Source organism: Zeus faber (assembly GCF_960531495.2).
Source record: "Zeus faber genome assembly, chromosome: 8".
Taxonomy (NCBI): domain Eukaryota; kingdom Metazoa; phylum Chordata; class Actinopteri; order Zeiformes; family Zeidae; genus Zeus; species Zeus faber.
In genome coordinates, this window is record NC_137195.1 from 19,421,131 (window position 1) to 19,426,654 (window position 5,524).

The window sequence follows — 5,524 nt, forward strand, 5'->3', positions numbered from 1 at the left end:
AGCCGGTTGTGGTCAAGCTGCAGTTTGTTTCCTGTTGAACTTTAACTACAAACCGCTCCAGAACTTTAGGTGCTGACTCCAAAAATATGTTTGTTTGTTTTTTAGATTTTTTTTTTTGCCATAAACCAACATATTGTTGGCTTAACAGCCACATTGACCTTCTGAATCAGGGGAAAACTTTTTCATTCACTCCTTTCACCCTCACCTCCGCACCTCTGATTGCATTCGTATTCTCACTTTCGATACATTCGCTATCTTTAAAATCCCTCCCCTCTACCCTCTCACCTCTTACTCGTACCTGTTCACCTCACGGCCCGCCTCGGCCCAGTTCGTCCCATGAAGGCGACCGGGCGTTTTTCTTTCTGCTTTTTTTTGTGTTTTATTGGAAGTGCGGTGATAATTTTTTTCTGTCCTTTTTTTTTTTTTTAAGAAAGGGATAGAGAGAGGGAGAGAGAAAGTGAGAGAGACAGGTTTGGGAGGGCAGCGTTTCATCTGAGAAGACAGAGGGAGACCAAAAGAAAGGTATGTGGGGAGATTAAGAAGGTAGATGTTGAATTAACCTGCTTGTGATTGCTCGCTGTCAGAGTGGCACTGGGGCTGGCAGTGGAAGGCAAATCGTCTGTGATGGCCCTTCCCGCTGATCTGCCTTTGAACGACACAGATCAAACACTGGCGCCCACCCGCTCGCTTCCTCCGCAAACCCCTCCCCGCGCCCCCCCCCCCGCCATCCCCATGGCCCCCACGCACCAGATTGATTGACATTGGGATGACTCCCGTGCCGGCCCGTCTGTGTGCGCCTGTCTCTCTCTCCCTCTCTCTCAAGCTGGTTCCCCTTCTTATTCAGCGTTGCACTTCGAATTAAAGCCCCTTCTCCAGGATGAAAGCAGAGGTCCTTTCACAAACTGAGGAAGGGAGGGAATTAGATCCTACGAGCGATGGAGGGTATGGAGATTTAAATTAGGGTTTGGGGGGGGGGGGGGGGGGCGCTCTGGGGTTGGTGGAGAATAAAGAAATGAAAGGTGCGAGGGTGTTGGTGGTGGTGGTGGCGGTGGTGGGGGGGGGGGGTGGAAATCTTGCTGATAGGACACTTTTTAATAAAATGGTAATGACAATTGTCTCCCTTGCGCAATCTGCAGAGCGATAGGCGTAGAGAAGAAAAAAAAGTGCAAGGTTGTCTGTGTGATCTCGCCGTAGATAGACAACCACACCAGACACCACACACACACACGCACACGCACACACACACGCACACACGCAGAGCCCCAGCGTCTCTGCTAAATTACACCTAGTTGGATAACTTCCTTTTTGCCAACTGTCCAGGTAGTTACAGTACCAGGAAGTAAAGCTGTTATCACTGCGGCCTTGGAGATCCGCTGAACTTCCCCTCATCTCCGCTGCCTCCAGCAAGGCCAGCTGTAGTTGGAGGGCAGCGGGCGGAGGGGGCAGGTGTAAAAGCAGCCCCCCAACCTGCCCGCTGTCTTCCCGCTCTCTCTCTCTCTCCATGTCTATCTCTACGAAACACACACAGACACGCACACACACACACACACACACACACACACACAGGTTGGTCCTCAACATTAGCATTGCGACAGCGTCTTCATTCTACTGTTTTTAATTGTGAAATATTTCCCTAATTTTTCAAACAAGGTTATAATTTTTGGATCTGGGGGGCACAGTGATCAAATGCTTTATCATTCGCTACCGTGGGCTCGTCTCAGGAATTTGGATGTGCTGCTTAGCGCCTATTACCTCCAAAAAAATAAGAAATTAAATAAATAAACAAACTTCTTTCAGGCATTGTTGCTGCTTTCTGCAGATTATATTTTCCCTAATAATGCATGATGGATGGCCACCGCAGTGGGTCGAGGACAGACCTGGCCTTGTAGTGTAAGTGATGATCTTAATACACGGTTACAACCACAGGCAAAATCATTTGTTTGCATATGTTTCCTCTTTCTTTTTGGCTGTTTTGTGAATGCGTTGAAACAAATTTGCATCTCAATGGCTTTTACTTAAGATTTGCATTTGTCTGCCTCGTGTGATGAAACCTAACCCTCCTGGGTGCTACCTGAGCATTGTGTTACATCGGCAAGTTGCCTTGGCGTGGATATGCGGAGGACAGGTGTGCATGCATCTAGCAAAAAAAAGAAAAACATGTCCCCGCGTCCTGGGCACATATGACAACAGTGTCGACGTTGCGAAAGGTACCTTGCAGACAAGCGCCGATAAAAAAAGATGAACATCTGTTTTCTAATAACGTGTTAAATTTGACACATTATTTATGTACTGTAGGTAGAGACAAAAAAAAACAACAACAATAGTAGCATTGTGCTGTAGTGTTTTTGAAACAAAAACGACAACCACCTATAGGACATGGAGGGATCAACTTTTGTGTTCATTATTGGTGTCTTTGTGTCACCTTCTTTATGTCACATTCGCATGATAGGTGTTTCACAAAAAATAGTACGTTCTGGTCCATAACAAGGAAGGATTTTATCAATTAAATATGACTTCAGGAGGTCACAACATATATTTAATTTGATTGTGCTTAGTTGTAAAACAATTGAATGTCATAACATAATGAAAAGCTGCAGGATATGGAACTATGTCGCATCCATGATCCCAAACCTAACCTCATGAACGCATAATTAGTCTCTGGGACGGCGGTGAGCAGCAGTGGTGCTCCACAGGGGTCTGTTTTGGCTCTTTTCCTGTTCACATTGTTTACAGCGGACTTTAAGTACAACTCTGAGTCCTGGCACATCCAGAAATGCTCTGATGATACTGCTATTGTGGCATGTATCCGGAATGGACAGGAGGTGGACAGGGGTCTGACGAAGGCTTTTAACTACTGGAGCGACAATAACTGCCTCCTGTTGAACACCTCCAAGAGCAAAGAGATGGTGGTGGATTTTTGCAGGATCTTTTCAAGCCCCATCTCCAGCAAGGTAAGATTTGCGGGTGGACATTGAGAGGAATGTCCAGGTTGTTCATCTGTACAACAAGCTGGAATGGTCCTCCAACAAAAAGACCTCTCTCTCAGTCTTTAAGAAGCACTTGAAGACCCAGCTCTTCAGAGAGTACCTCCTCTCCTAACTTACAATTACTTAGCACTACCTAGCTGTATTTATTGTTACACTAATGTCTCTGTCGCAATGTAGCTTGAATGTTATTCTCCCTTGTAAGTCGCTTTGGATAAAAGCGTCCGCATAAATGACTAAATGTAAATGTAATGTAAATGTAACACAGGTGCCCTCCACCAAAATTGGCAGAGCCGGCTCTTTTTCCTCAGGAGGCTTAGGTCCTTTGACGTCTGAGGCAAAATGCTTCAGATGTTTTACCAGTCGGCGGTGGCAAGCGTCCTTTTTTTTGCTGCGGTCTGCTGGAGGGGCACCATGGAAAACAAGGACACGGGGCGGCTGGACAAGCTGGTGAAAAAGACTGGCTCAGCGCTTGGTAAGAGATTGGACTCAGTGGGGACTGTGCTGGAGAGATGCACAAGGAGTAAGATACAGGCCATCCTGGACAATAACAATCATCCCCTCTACAACATACTGGCAGGCCAGAGAAGCAGCTACAGGCTCATCGCGCTGTGCTGCAGAACTGAACGGCTCAGGAGGTCTTTTGTCCCCACTGTCATAAAGCTGCACAACACCTTGCCTATAGCCAGGAGCCAGGAGCCAGGAGCCAGGAGCCAATAGCCAGTGCCCCCCCCCCCCGCCCCCAGTAACTGAACCACTGGACTGTGCGCAATATTGCTCAACATTTTGTGAGCTACGGCACACCTGAATTTCCCCGCCGGGATGAATAAAGAATGTATCTATCTATCTATCTATCTATCTATCTATCTATCTATCTATCTATCTGTCTATCTGTCTATCTATCTAATATCTAAATTAGCATACTATCAATTAAAGCAAAACAAACAAAATAACCACATTTATTGAATGTCAAAACTTTTTTGATTGATTTTAACATGCAGTTCGACCCACATTGGGTTGTGACCTATAGTTTAAGAAACCGTGATCTAGATGATGGTCTAATGCGTCACTGTCTGTCCTCCCGGCCCACTTTGTTATTCTGTGTCTATTGCGTGCCATTAAACATTTTCAACCAATGCGCCAATGATAATTAAGTGCAGCAGGTCTGCATGCATGAACTTGAAGCTGAGCTCACGCCACTGTTTTTGGTGTTAATTGGAGGTCTCCCCAGCGGACGAACACCTGCCAACCTTTGCGCTACTTGGACCTCTTTCTTCCTTAAATGCATCACTGTCTCGACAGAAATTGATTGTTTTAAATCCCCTAGACTCTCATTGCACCGCCTGCCGTTATCTTGCCTACATCCCTGTCTCATGCCACTTTTAAAAGACCCTTTCCGGGACGAGTTGTTCTGCATTTTGATCTCTCTCTCTCTCTCTCTCTCTCTCTCTCTCTCTCTCTCTCTCTCTCTCTCTCTCTCTCTCTCTCTCTCTCTCTCTGCCTCTCTCTCTCTCTCTCTGTTTTCTCTCCCTCCATTTCTCAAGCGAGTATCTTTGTTTGAGATATCAGCAAGGGGTATCTGGCGCTATGTGTGAGTTGTGGAGATGTGGGATCGATGACACACTGTTGACTTCAGTAGAAGACCCATGGCTCGACTGGGTGGACTGGGTCAAACTGGCTGGACTGGGTCAAACTGGCCTGGGTGCCGGCCCACAACTGCACCATGCATTACGGCCTGCTCCGATGAGTGCGTAAGCCCCCTCAGTCAGCTCCATTTATCACCTACAAACAGGCTTCTGTTACTCCTAGCCATTCTTGCCCATGTGTTCCTCTTCGTGGCACGCCATTTTTAGGACCTTGAATGACAGCCATACTCACTATATGGAGAAAGGGAGGCCACACGTTCCACATTGGAATGTTTGACTGTCTTTCATTCTTAAAGGGAAGGATACCAAGGTGTGTGGGGATTGCATCAGGGTGAACAAGACGGGATGTGTGTGTGTGTGTGTGTGTGTGTGTGTGTCTGTCTGTCTGTCTGTCTGTCTGTCTGTCTGTCTGTCTGTCTGTCTGTCTGTGTGTGTGTGTGTGTGTGTGTGTGTGTGTGTGTGTGTGTGTGTGTGTGTGTGTGTGTGTGTGTGTGTGTGTGTGTGTGTGTGTGTGTGTGTGTCTGTATGTGTATGTGTGTGTGTGTGTGTGTGTGTGTGCACTCCTTCTCGGCTATTCAGCCACAGCCTGAAGAGAAGGGCACAGACAGCAAGTGAGGGACAGAAAAAAGTGGGGTTAGAGCAAGAGAGGGGAAAAAAGGAAAAATGATGGGAGAAGAGGGGGTGAGGAAGTGGCCGAGGCAGAGTAAGGGAAAAGAACGAAGCTCCCTTCGATAAAGAGTTGGGGGGGGGCAGAGGGAATGGAAGACATAAAATAGTTTTGGGGCAGAAATTGTACAGCAGATTGAGACAAAAAACAACGGCTGCTTTTCCATTGTTATTTTATTTTCTTATCCACTTGGCCACAGTCGCTTGCCCCCTCTCGATCCCTTGTGA

The 5,524-nt window shown here is 46.9% G+C and overlaps 1 protein-coding gene across 1 annotated transcript in view; it reads left to right on the top strand.

Moving 5' to 3' along the window:
* znf407 (zinc finger protein 407) overlaps window positions 1-5,524 on the top strand; it is a gene marked incomplete at its 5' end in the record, with an annotated part of 125,428 nt that overhangs the window by 91,406 nt on the left and 28,498 nt on the right. The window lies entirely within an intron of this gene.